This window comes from Cupressus sempervirens, chromosome 4, assembly GCF_028749045.1.
Source record: "Cupressus sempervirens isolate cs-2001-9-10 chromosome 4, ASM2874904v1, whole genome shotgun sequence".
In the NCBI taxonomy this organism is placed as follows: domain Eukaryota; kingdom Viridiplantae; phylum Streptophyta; class Pinopsida; order Cupressales; family Cupressaceae; genus Cupressus; species Cupressus sempervirens.
The window spans coordinates 56,114,295-56,128,668 of NC_143121.1; the positions used below are offsets into that span (position 1 = coordinate 56,114,295).

Consider the following 14,374-nt stretch of genomic DNA (forward strand, 5'->3'; position numbering starts at 1 on the left):
TTCCATTACTGAGTTTCTTTCATTCCATCTATCCCATATGATGATCATTAGGAGATTTTTCCAATAGAATTTAAAGGTTTTATTTCAATTTTCAATGTCTATCCTTCTATAAGGGACTTAGTAAATTTGAACAAGGTCCTTTCTAGGTTCAAGTATTTTCAAAAAGAGGAACAAGAGAAAAATTTGGTCATTGAGGGGGGAATCCATATACTTCTATGCTGTGAAAATAACATTAACTAATTAAGTTATTACAAGCTCAATACGATAACCACAAGTACACTTAGCTAGTTTTCTAAAGTCTTGATTCCCAATTAATGGGTTGCATTAAATGCAAGCATGCCACAATTCATCTTAATATTAGCATTAGTAATGATTTTTTGTATTGAAATCATAGATTGGTGAAACCAATGGAAAGATTTATTTATTAATGAATTTTTAACTAAAATAATGTATCACTGAAACCCATGGTAAATCATTCAAGCTACTAGATGAAGCTTATTCTATGAGCCATACAATCCTTCTCCATCATTATATATTGACCATATCAACTTCATGTGAAATTTGTACAACTGTGGTACTCAATAAATAACATTCATTCCTTTGCAATTTTTTTCATCTTTTGCTTCATTCACATTGACTATGAAAGTGTACTCTTGATCATACCCAAGGTATGAATCACACATGAAATATAATGTATATGTCTTCTCTGCAAGCTCTGAAGGTGCAGTAAACTCAAGATTGACTTTAGTCTTCCTATGGAACGATACCCTCTTAATGGCTAGCAACTAATTGCTTTCTAAATCCCCAATTACTAGCCACCATCCTTCTTCCTTTTCTTTGGGATACCTTAGTGCATCAATTGGATCCAACTCCTATCTACCTTCAAGATATGTTTCTAGAGTGCCTTGCACTATTACATTCTCTCTAGCCCTCATATCATAATTGTCAACTATGTCATATGCCAAATCAATGTTTGGAAAGCAATTACAAAAATGAGCAATGTCTAAGAGCAGTAAATCTATCGTCTATAACAATTCATGCCTTTCATTGTCCTCCATTTCAACTAAATCAAAAATAGTTTCAATGCTTTTCCCTAGATTTGCATGGCACTTCTTAGCAAGTTCCTTGGTAAAATGTGGAAGCTATAATAGGAAAAAATCATGGTCTCAAAGATCTTGTGTAACCATTTGTCTCAATTCCATTGCTGCAAGAGTTGGATTCAACCAACCATTACTAGAAATAACATCCACCATAGCATGAAGAAGCCAATTACTGGAAAGAAGCACTTCTCACTGATCTGGTGCTAGGTTGTCAACTATGAAATGCCTTGAAAAGTAATCTTGCAACAATGCATTTGCCTTTACATGTGGATTGATATATTTTGGTTTGTCAATAGCAAACTTTTGATGATTTATCAATTTTCTTAATGTTTCATCTTCACCTGGTTGTATGGGAAGCTATGAATACTCTGAGGTAGAAGAAAGAATTTCAAGAAGCCCTTTTAGCTTTGTCTTTGTAGAAAAGGATGAGCTAAAGAGTTCAATGGTGCTATAGCTAATATAGTAGTAACATGTTATCATCCCCAAGATCAAAGGAGAAAGATACATATCATCTTCTATGGCAACACATTTGCTTGATTCCAAATCACTCGATGTACTCTATATAAGCTCAGAAAGGTGGTTTGACAAATACCTATGGCTAACACCTTGAAGATTATAGTAATTTGGATTCTATGTGAGTCTTCAATAGAAGGATGTCCAAGTAAGATAGTCTACAACAACCTAATTACTTTCAATAGTACTCACAACAACTCTAACATTGATATGATGATGGAGAAAGTGATCTAGATGACTCTCCATAGGAAATGGCGCATATAAGAATTTTTTATAATATTCTTTAGGAGGTCCATGGCATAAAATTACACACTTTCCAACATTATCAAGTAGAGGTCTACTAGCACACCCCATCATTTGGAGAAGATTAGTTATAGGATAGTCTGTGTGAGCATTTTCCCATCCATCATAATACTATGTACCCATGACAACAACCAAATGAGTTGAAAAAGACAATCCCCAACTCATTGAATTGCTTGTAATGTACACTTGAATTGCCCCTGCATTGAACAACTAGGCTACAAGTTCCTATTCTACCAAAGTGAGACCTTCATGTAAATACCCAATTCCATTAGATAATGCATGGCTCAATGTAGGTTCTTTCACTTTGGAAATGAAAGGTTTCAAATCTTCTTCAATAACTTGAAGAAACTAGGATCTTTCCCTACCATGTGCATTTGAATAAGTTAATAAATCAAAGGCAGTAAGTCAGGCATGTTTTCTTGTTGGAACGAACACTAGAGTTGGTTTTCCTTCTTTTACATGCTGAATTATTGATGTGTAAGTTGGCTATATCAACACCCTAGATATGAATCTCTAATGGTATATGACAAACACTAGGGGGGAATTAAAAATGCTATGTGCAGTAGCTCCAATCCACTCACCAAGATTTTTAGCATTTGCAAGTGAAGTGGAAAGAGAAACAAGGAAAATATGATTTTCAATTTGACTTGAAATATACCTCATTCTAGAAATAATTGCTTCCAATATGGGACCACCCTCTCCAACAATTAAATGAAGTTCATCAACAATAAATAAGTTGACTTGCTACACTTGCTTACATTGTTTCCATCTACGAGATAGAGAATCCCATTTCTCAAGTGAACTTATAACAATATGAACTTTCTCAAGTAGCTTCAAATTAGTTGCAGTCTCACCTATCAGTTCAACTACTTTCCATCCCAAACCTTTCCCAAACTTTTTCTCCCATTCATAATATTTTTCCTTTGCAAGTGCAGCTATAGGAGCAATGTAAATAGATTGAAATGTATTGTCTCTGCCTTTTTGATACAGTCATGGCAAAGAAAACTCAACACAAATAGTCTTACCACTTCCACTGGGTGGTGCAACCAAAAAATTATCATCTAAGTTATATAGGACTATAAATACCTATGTTTGAATAGGATTGAAGTGCCTAAACTACTTATATAGAGCTACGTATGAAGGATTTCTTAATGCAGATACATGAAATGGTTGCAAATATAATAATTCAATTGGAGGTGGATATTTCTCTGGCAGAATAAGATAGGATTGGCAAATCTAAAAATTACTACTATCTATAGTCCATATGAATTTGATATTTTCACTAACTATACCTTACTATACTATGCATAGGTAGACTATACTATAATCATAAATAATAAATAGGATTGGTATTGTTTGTGCCCATAATGCCCACTATTAAACATGTCATGTTTTCCTATCCTATGCTTTCCTCCACACTTTGGAGTTTATTGAACCTATAATACATGAATTCTTCATGAATTGTAGTAGGCAATCCATATAATCATTTATCAATATAGAGTTTATCACTTAGAAAGATGGAGATGGGAATGGGTGGGATGGGTAGCCTCTCGCTGCTAGTATATAACTAGATCTCCAAAAAATATTATAGTATGCAATATGAGCCAACTAATATATATAAGGGCATCCCTATCTATATAAGAAGGCAACACCAGTGAGTGTTTTGTAGTTCCTAGCCAATTGTATGAAGGATTTGAAAAGTCAAATATGCAAAGGCCCCTATATTGAATGGGGGCATCTCCAAACATTTCTCTCCCCTATGATTCTCCTCCACCTACAACTACCAGAAATTGATTGAATCTCTATTTGAAATTGTTAGAAGATGAGGAATAACTTTGAGTTCCTTTTTTTACTTGTTTTTAGACATAAACCAAAACCCACTTCTCTAAATTAAATGATCATATAAAGAGTTTACAAGAAACCCAATAGTGAAAGGACATTTACAAGAGTTGCCTAAATTATGCAAACACCAATGGGGGCTCACAAATAATAAAGTCAACATTTTGACAAATTTGACAATATTAAGAGCAGTTGCTATTAACAAAGGGCACAGAAAATATATGCAACCTTAATGTAGATATGACATATAAAAAAATGGCAAGGTTGAGACCTAGAATACAAGTTTGGCATTTATCCCTTTTTTGAGCCTCTGAAACAAAACTCTCTTATCAATCATAATAGTACAATATTCCCTTGTAAACATGTAGAGAGGGTTCCTTTAAATTTATTGTCTATAGTCATGCATCTTGACAATAATCAAGTTATCCTAAGTATGTTAAAAGTATAATTGATAGGATGTTAAAAGTATGTTAAAATTATAATGTAAGATGTCCATGAAGACTTTTAGAGGCCATAAGCTTATGTATTTAGCAAAATCAATAGAGGCTTGAGAAGGTAACACCTCACATTGTTTTGAAGTTTTTTTTTGAATTCCCTATATTATGTTCTTGTAGATAAAATTCTTGAGCAATGAGGAAATACCAATGAAGGATCCACAAAAAAGAAAAACCACCAAAGAGATGAACAAAGAAACACTCACAAGAACTAAGATATAGACCATCAATCGTCATTAAAACTAGCAGAAGAACATGACTGCAAGCAAACACAAAGCAACAGGTCAAAAGCCAATATCAGTCAAGGTGACTTGTAACTAATTTTTGTTAAAGGTGTCAACAAGGGGTGGGGTGGGAATAGAATTTCCTTCAATTTTTCAAAAGAGTTAACTTACTCGAAAGACTCTCAATCATGCATCAAGTTTTTTGTTAACATTGTAATAATCACCACAACTAGAAATATCATTTATTGGTTCTTCCAGTAGATTCCAGCACGTTCCAATTATAATGAGGTAGAGAATGAAATTTGAAATAGTTTGTGCCTTGCATGAGTAACCTAAAGTGTTACCCATGAGGATTTTAGGGTTACTCCCAAAGATAACTGTATTAGGGTTTTACCATTCTCCGAGAAAATAGGAACCCCACTATTGGGGTAGAGTGTAGAGTACTCAAAATTATCAGTTGCCACATGTCTTCACCTATCATTGAATCTTCCTAACATAGCTCTTACATGTCATAGGAATCTATCATAACCATTTTAGTGATGATCTCCTTACACACAATTCAAGATGCCGACACATCAACATTATTTGCAAGAAATACATTTTACAAAACAAATAATGAGAATAGGAATTATCCAAGGTTGAGACACCTTATTCCGAACATGAGGCTTCACCTAATATGTTCCGTCACTATCTTAGAATTCAAAATATTATTGGAGTTTACATTCCCATGATTATATTGGAACAAAGAGAAAAGCCCAATATTATGGAAGTGGTTCAACCTCTAGGCCTAACAATCAATTTCTAATTCCAAACACCATGCTTGGATTACAGTTAAACACTTTTGGCAACTTTGAGCCACCTTAAAATCATGCCCAATGGGAATTATTTGAAACTAAAGTAAAAGAAGGTGCATCACTCTCTTTTTATCTCCAAGAGGATTTCATTTAACTTGTTTAAGTAGATGAGGCTATCTAGATCCAACAAAACCATGTAGTCTAGAGGAACCTAATTTTTCAATAGAGATTGTATTTTTCAAGAACATTGTGGACTTAATAGTATGAAGAGTTACAATTTTCAATATAAGAACTTACATGATGTCTTCTCATGAAATGAAATGATTACAAGATATGTACAAAATGGATTTGTTGAAGGGATCTATAAACATTCAATAAAATGAAACTGAAATGTGTAGACATAGATTCTACAACTTATGCTAACATTCCTTGTTCTTGTACCAAAATAAGATCTTTGGAATAGTGCACAGGTATACATCAAAGTTGCAAACCAAGTTTCCTTTTGTGCCAAAATAAGATCTTTTAGCAAGTTTCTAGTTGTTGCACTATGGATGATAGGCACAAAACATAAAGCTAGGGCCAAGTTAATCAATTTACTTAGATAAAATGATGGAATGGTGGCTATGGTTAATCACTATCCTAATGGATAATAGTTAGAAAACGTATGAAACACAAAAAAAAATTGTACAAACAATAGAAGATTCAATGGTATCCAACACACCATTCAATAACAGCTTATAGCTACTTAGTGTAATCACCTAAAAATGGTTACCTAGACCATAAATCCCCTTCTAGAATTTATTGCTAATGTACACTATATTAGGGTTTATTCAATATACTATATTAGGATGAGATGCGCAATGCAAGCTATGCTAAAATGAGATGGGAATGTTACAAATTCAACTATTAAGCTATGTGATATAACTATTTGCAAAGAAACTACACTAACATGCAATATTATCTTAAGACTAATATGAAGTGGATGAAAGAATGAGACAACAAATGAGAAGTTCTCCAAAAGCTCTAAAAAAAATTACTGCATAACAATATTCAAGAGTGTCTTTTCATATGAGAAGAGAGCCCTCTTTTTAAAAAAAATTGGATGGTTGAGATCAAAAGACAAGAAATGGTTAATCAAGGGTGGGGAATAATCCTTGCCTAATTTTTGACATTAAAATGTCCTTAGTCAAAATAAAAGGCTCCACTCATAGAAAATTATGCATTTTTATGGAAAATGATTTTGTTTTGTCAAAATGGTAGGCTTCTCAACACATGGAAAATTACACCTTCATGTGTAGACAAAAATATTGTCAAAATGGGAGGCTCTCAACACATGGAAAATTACACCTTCATGTGTAGACAAAATGATTTAGTCAAAATAGAAGGTTCATTCGAAGAAAAAAATGCATTTCTTTTATTTATGAAATAAGAAATGTGTGTATGGATTTTTGAGAATTATATTTGAATTAAAAGGGAGCAAATTATTTTAATCAAATATGTGTTTAAAATATGATGGTCAAACTATAGGTTAAAATCAAATAAATTGATTTTACCTTATTTTTAAAAGTTTGTGATCAAACACTTGGTAACATTAGCAATAAATGCTAGAAGGGGGTTTATGGTCTAGGTAACCATTTTTAGGTGATTACATTTGCCCCTCTTTGACTAATGTGTGATCGATGTGGGAACACATGTGGTCAAAGAATTTAAAAAAAGCTTAAAATTATTCATCTAATATGTGATCGATATGGGAACACATCAAATGAAGAGGCCATGATAGCAAATAGATAGATAGCTCTAACTTCAAAGAATGAAGCCATTCTCTAACTAATGTGAGATCGATATGGGAACACATGCAGTCAAAGAATAAAGAGACTATAATAGCAATGGATGTAGTAAGCATTGAGTGACCAAACTAATAGAAAGTCTAGAACACTAGTAGATAGATCAAGAAAGCTTAACATTATTCATCTAATATGTGATTGATATGGGAACACATCAAATGAAGACACTCATAGGTTCTCAAATTTGAGCCACACGGTGGGTGCCAAAAATGTACACTAGAAAATGTTCACTTCTCTAAACCATTCTATCTGAGGTTCTCCATAGATTGGAAAACTCGAATGATGACTTAGAGCTCCCTAGTCATGGAGTGCAAGGGGCATACAAATGAGCATATAAGAGCTCTTAGTTGAGCCTTAGAAATGTAGAACTTGCTAGTAAACCACAAAATGGGAGATTATTTAGACAAGAACAAGAGTACTAGTGTCAAAGAACTCTTGGATCATGCAATGCAAAAATGAAACTATATTAGGATGATATGCACAATGCAAGCTATGCTAAAATGAGATGGGAATGTTACAAATCCAATTACTAAGCTATGTGATCTAACTATTTGCAAAGAAACTACACTAACATGCAATATGATCTTAAGAATAATATGAAGTGGATGAAAGAATGAAACAATAAATGAGAAGTTCTCCAAAAGCTCCAAGAAAACCTATTAGAAAACCTACAACATAACAATATTCAAGAGTGTCTCCTCATATGAGGGGAGAGCCCTCTTTTTAATGAAAAATGTATAGTTGAGATCAAAAGAAAAGAAATGGTTAATCAAGGGTGGAGAATAATCCTTGCCTAATTTTTGACATTAAAATGTCCTTAGTCAAAATAAAAGGCTCCACTCATAGAATATTATGCATTTTTGTAGAAAATGATTTTGTTTTGTCAAAATGGGAGGCTTCTCAACACATGGAAAATTACACATTCATGTGTAGACAAAATATTTTGTCAAAATAGAAGGCTCTACACATGGAAAATTACACCTTCATGTGTAGACAAAATATTTTGTCAAAATAGGGGGCTCATTTGTAGACAAAAAATGCATTTCTTTTATTTATGAAATAAGGAATGTGTGGATGGATTTTTGAGAATTATATTTGAAATAAAAAGGAGCAAATTCTTTTAATCAAATATGGTTTTAGAATATGATGGTCAAATTATAGGTTAAAATCAAATAAATTGATTTTACTTTATTTTTGTGATCAAAAACTTGATAACATTAGCAATAAATGCTAGAAGGGGGTTTATGGTCTAGGTAACCATTTTTAGGCGATTACATTTGCCCCTCTTTGACTAATGTGTGATCGATGTGGGAAGACATGTGATCAAAGAATAGAAAAAGCTTAAAATTATTCATCTAATATGTGATTGATATGGGAACACATCAAATGAAGAAGCCATGATAGCAAATAGATAGATAGCTCTAACTTCAAAGAATGAAGCCATTCTTTGACTAATGTGTGATTGATATGGGAGCACATGTAGTCAAAGAATAAAAAGACTATAATAGTGATGGATGTAGCAAGCATTGAGTGACCAGACTAATAGTGATAGTCTAGAACACTAGTAGATAGATTAAGAGAAAATGGAGATGGTCAAGCATATGCCCCTAAAAGAGAAAATGTTGTCAAGCATAGAAATGATAGATTATGTCTGCCCCCTTGGGATCAAAATGAAAATGGTAGAGAGGAAGTGCAGAAACTAGCAAGATATGAGAAAATTAAGATATAGCAAAGTCCATAATGATAGATAGGTTATTAGAACCAAAGGTTGACCATAAAGAAGTAATGGAACGTCCCAAGTTAATAAGAGTTGACCATGAATGATGAAATATGAAAATGAGGTCAAATCAATTGAAAATAATGATGTAGAGGTGAAAGTTGTGAATTGAAGTAGACATGAAACATGGTAATAGTGAATTCATGGAGGAATGAAGATACCCTAGTGGAGATTCAAGGACTAGACCTCCAACAGTTAGCTAACTGCAGAGAAGAAGGTAGAATGTGAAAATGTGATTTTGTCCCAAAAAATAAACTCAAATTTTGATTTCAATCTTGACAATGTATCCAGAATGGAAAAATTAGCTAGGGTCAAAAATAATAAGAGATACAAAAGGATAGATAGATGTGATGATAGGGTTAACCCTTTTGATGACAGAATATCAAAGAGGTGAAGCGAAAGATCAAAAGAGTGAAAAGACATGATCAAGAAGAAAGTAAAAGATGAGATGAAAGCAGTTAGCTGAGATGTCTAAAAATAAATAAAGAGAGAGCTCTCCCCATATGAAGGAATGCAAGACTATGCAAATGAATATGCAAATTGGTTTACTAGCAAGGAGTACAAAACATTTAGACTCTAATTTCATCATCGAGCATTTATAATATCATACAATTAGCACTAGCATGAGCTATGAAGATATGACTATGACCTTATTTGGATGTTGGGATGAGATGTAAGCATTAAGGCACAAGAAGCCGAAATGACCAAAACACCTATCCCTTTTAATTTGGCAAGGGAACATAATCATCCAAGCATAAAGGCTAGGATGACTAGAATGTTTCTTGTAAACAAGCACACCAGACACATGAGAGATCCTTCTTATGCTAAGTAATCAGGAAGTTTTCTATTCGTAATGACCCATGCGTTGGTAACTTGAGCTAGAAGTTTGCGAAGGATAGTTACAGTGACCCATACATTCACTTAATAGGATGAGTATCAGTATGTACTATAGCATGAAGAGTTCACTCCAACAAGCAAGGAGAAGAACTAACCTCACTAAAACATCCATACAAAAGGAGTCAAGGTATACACGGCCATCCAACACGAGATAGAGGCTCTTATAGTAGACACCCCTTTATTATGGATTCATCAAATTATTAGAACTAAACCATCAACCAAAAAATAAAATAAAAGATCATATCCCATAGTCTTTCCTCCTCTAGTGTTGAACATCATTGGGTGGCAAGAGACATGGGACTAAAGAAAAGAAAACATCACATAGTCTTTGTTTATTGAAAAATAGCGTGTGATAGTATTTAACAATGTGCAATTTGTTCTTATCTTGTTGAATAAAGAAAAAGTGGGAGTCGGTTTAGACCATTAAAGTATAGTGGAAATGAAAAAAAAATCATGTCGTATCATGAAAAGTGCAGTATCCAATGGACAAATCGAGCAAAAAGTATAATAACAAAGGATATGTGAGACACCTGTCCACAACTTCCCAAGTTAATATTGACAAATCAATAGATGACTTCACCTACTCCATTATTACTTTGACACGTTGTAATGACTAGACAAGTGAAATGACATGTAGAGGCAACAATGTATGTGAAATTTTTTCTATAAATGAGCAGCTACATTGAGTGAACCAATTCACAAGTTTGTAAGATTAGTAGTAGTCTTGAGAAATTAGGGTGAAGTAAAAAAGTTTGTGAATTATTATACTCATGGCCAGCACTCAAGATAAAGTGCAATAAGAACCAGAGATGGTAGATACTAGAAAGGGGGGATGGATTGATGAAGGAAGTGATAGCTTGGTGGAAGGAACAGGGCGAAGGGGAGAGAGAAGAGAAAAGTGCAAGCGGTCAGAACCAAGAGGAGCATCGTCTCATCAAAGGGTTGGTAGATCCAATCTAGAAGTGGCTAGAGCAAGCCAAGTGGAGCTACCAGTCCAGGATCCAATGGAGGACAACATAGAGGATCCTACCTTGCTTTAGTTGTTAGCAGAGAGTGCAAAACGACTCGTGGAGGAAGAGAAACCAATAGAGGAAATAAGATCACCAAGCCTGGAGAGACTTAGTGATACTACGAATGTGCATACCAGTTTCACAGATAGCCAGGTGGAGGATCAAATGCCGATGGAGGAGCCTTCCCATGATATGGAGCAAGGACTAGTGCTAAAGCCTATTGCATCACCATGGAGGTAGGCAAGAAACATCTTAGGGGGTATGAGAAACATCCTTGAGGAGAACATAAGTGGTGTTCTAAGGTCTACCTTTCATCCATTTAAGGAAGCACAACCTAGCATGGTGTCGCCACCAGTTCATGATGCAGCCAAGGGAATGGGATTGGAGCCAAAGAAAGTGTTAGCGGAGAAGATGAAGTGGGATAATAATGTAGAGAAAAATGCAGAGTTCTTTCAAGGTTTGATTGAAAGAGCTCGAGAAGATGGAGCACGAGAGGAAGCAAAGTGAGTGGAAGCAGTGCTATCAATAGAACAAGCGTGGGCAAAAACTATAAAGACATCTCTAGCAGTAGAGCAGGTAGTGGTGGAACGAATTTGCAATGAGATGATGTTGTTACAAGCTCAGGTGGAAGCATTTAGAGAAACAATGGCAAAGACCAATGCCATAGCATATCGATCACAAGATCAATTAAATGTTGCTAATGCAAGGATCACCCACTTCATGAACCAGATGCATGAAGTAAAGCATGAGAGGGAATCATGGAAGCTGACTATGAATACATATAAGACAGAATGAGATATTGCTCAACAGGCAACAACAGTAGCTGAGATAGCAAAATTGTGAGCAAACATGAATGAAGTGAGGGAGAAGTCAGAGAAGCTAACATGAGAGGCAACGTACTACATGGGATTGTATCATCAGGCAGTCCCTCTAGAGCAAAGGAGAGGAATATCCTTCTTAGATAGGATGTTTATTAATCAGATGAATACTTTGTTGAGATGTGGCCATATCTCAATTTCAATGGATACCATCTGGGAAGGTGTAAGACTGATACTAGGAGCTTCATCATCTGGGACTGCACAAATAGGAGTACTCCCAACTGGCAACCCAAATGCCCCACCTCCACAAGGAGGACACTGAAGAGCATTTTATTGATGTTGTGACTTTGTGTATTGTGTAGTAGGAAGTATTTGTTCAAGTGGATTGTGGTCATCTCATGCCGTAGGTGGATGTTCTTGTGATTTTATTGAAAAATGTTTGAAATGTTTTGTAAGCGTTTTTATGAATATATGGATGTTTTTGGAATTTTTGAAAAATATGTGAATGTTTTTGGAATTTTCAAAGACTATTGTAAAGGTTATTTCCATAAAAGTGTGAAAAATACAATATGTAGATTAGGGAAAACCTTTACTTGTATGCAAGGAACTAAATGTCTACAAATTTGCATAACATTTGAAGAGCAGTAGTGTGTAAGGCATAATTATGTGTGTACTAATAACTCTTACAGATGATTACAAGGCCAACATTGGGATGTTTCTGTAAGTGTGCACCGAGACAAACATTCTCAAGGTCTATAAAAAGGCATTTTGGGGGTCCAAAAGGACATCTGGGCCTCGAGAAAGATAAAATAGGCCTTTGAAAATGTATTTTGACCCAAAAAAGATGTTTTTGGGGGGCCTAAAATGGATGCCTTGGGCTGTGAAAAGGGCAAAATAAGGTTTTGAAAAAGGTGCTTTGATCCAAAAAGGACACTTGGGGCCTTGAGAAAGAAAAAATAGGGCCTTGGAAAAGGCGCTTTGACCCAGATGAGCTTTGAAAAAGGTGCTTGAGCCTAAAAAGTCACTGAATGAGACTTGAAAAAGGCGCTTGAGCCTAAAAAGCCACTTAATGAGCCTTGAAAAAGGTGCTTGGGCCTAAAAAGGCAATTGATGGACCTTGAAAAAGGTGCTTGGGCCTAAAAAGGCAAATGATGGGCCTTGAAAAAGGTGCTTGGGACTAAAAAGACAAATGATGGGCCTTGAAAAAGGTGCTCGGGCCTAAAAAGGAAAATGATGGGCCTTTTAAAAAAAGTGCTTGGGCCTAAAAAGGTAATGATGGGCTTGAAAAAGGTGCTTGGTCCTAAAAAGGCATTTGATGGGCCTTGAAAAAGGCACTTGGGCCTAAAAAGGCACTTGAGGGGTCCAAAAAAAGACACTTGGGCCTTGAAAAAGGTGCTAAAAGGGTAACCAAGCTCTTATGCTTACACCTACTTATTTTGTGCCCCCAACTGTATGAAGATGAAAGAATCTAATGGATATCGAGGCTTTCAAGATAGCATTGATATATTTGTTGAAGGTGGTTAGACTAATTGTGGCTACTGCAACTTAAATAAGATTAAAAATCCTTCTTGATTTACATTAATAATGGCTGCATAGAAGGAAGGAAACGGTTAGCTTTGCGGCATCCCTTTCGCTATCCAAGTTGTGCTAGATTTTCCTAACCCTAGAATTATGTTTTAGGACATTACCATGCTTCTTCTTAATATCAATTTCTTAATATCAGAAATTGAGAGGAATTTTGGTGTGGTGTTAAATGTTTTGAGCTTTTATGACCATGTTAGGCAATTTTTACCCACTTTTGAATTTATTGGGCTTTTGTGGGATTTTTTGATATTTTTAGGCAATTTTTGAATTTTTTTTGATATTCTAAGGAAAATTTTGAATTTGTTTGATATTTTAAGGCAAATTTTGAATTTTTAAAAATATTTTAAGGCAATTTTTGAATTTTTTTGATATCTTAAGGCAATTTTTGAATTTTTCTGATATTTTAAGGTAATTTTTGAATTTGTTTGATATTTTAAGGCAATTTTTGAATTTTTTTGATATTTTAAGGCAATTTTTGAATTTTTTTGATTTTTTTGGGTGAAATGGAGGATGTGAGTGAGATTTGGCGGAATACAAGGTAATTAGGACCATGTGAGGTACCTAAAGAGGTAATGGAGGGAATTTATGATGCCAAGCGGGTTGACTGAGGGCTAAAATAAACATTGGTGATCATTGGCCAAAGTGGATAGCGCAGACGTGCATTTATTTTCCTGCAATTCATGTCTATGGTATCTCAATACATAATCAGACTCCATGTTTCCTCTAAGCCACAACCTTCCTTCTCTCCATCTACCCCTAATGCTGAGCAACCACTGATTGGTAGAGTATAACTTAAAACCCAAACTATTTGTCAATTGGGTATCTATGAAATTAATTCTAGATCAAATACCAGCCTAATAGACTACTCTAGTCCAGGCTATAAGCTTCTCAACCTCAGATAAACAAATACTTTTGCACCAAATACCTTTGAATAATTCAACTATATATGCAAGGCCTTTTGCTTATTCCTATCTTCTATTAATTGCAATGGAAAGCCACAAAGAACCAAAATTTTTCTTAGAGACAGAAAATTAACAATTCAACTATAGCCCTTTTTAGCATTTAAGGCCTTGTGTTGTTTAGGGAAGTCCAAAAGTGCTATCTCTTGCCCTGTTTTGAATCAAAGGTGGCGTTCTTACTTCTTTTGTACCATTTTTTTATTTTTTTATTTTTTTAA

At 34.6% G+C, this 14,374-nt stretch overlaps 1 pseudogene; it reads right to left on the reverse strand.

Annotated features, from left to right (window-relative positions):
• Positions 1–578: 578 nt before the first annotated feature.
• Positions 579–14,374, reverse strand: part of LOC149559918 (DExH-box ATP-dependent RNA helicase DExH12 pseudogene) — a 76,635-nt pseudogene continuing 62,839 nt past the window's right edge.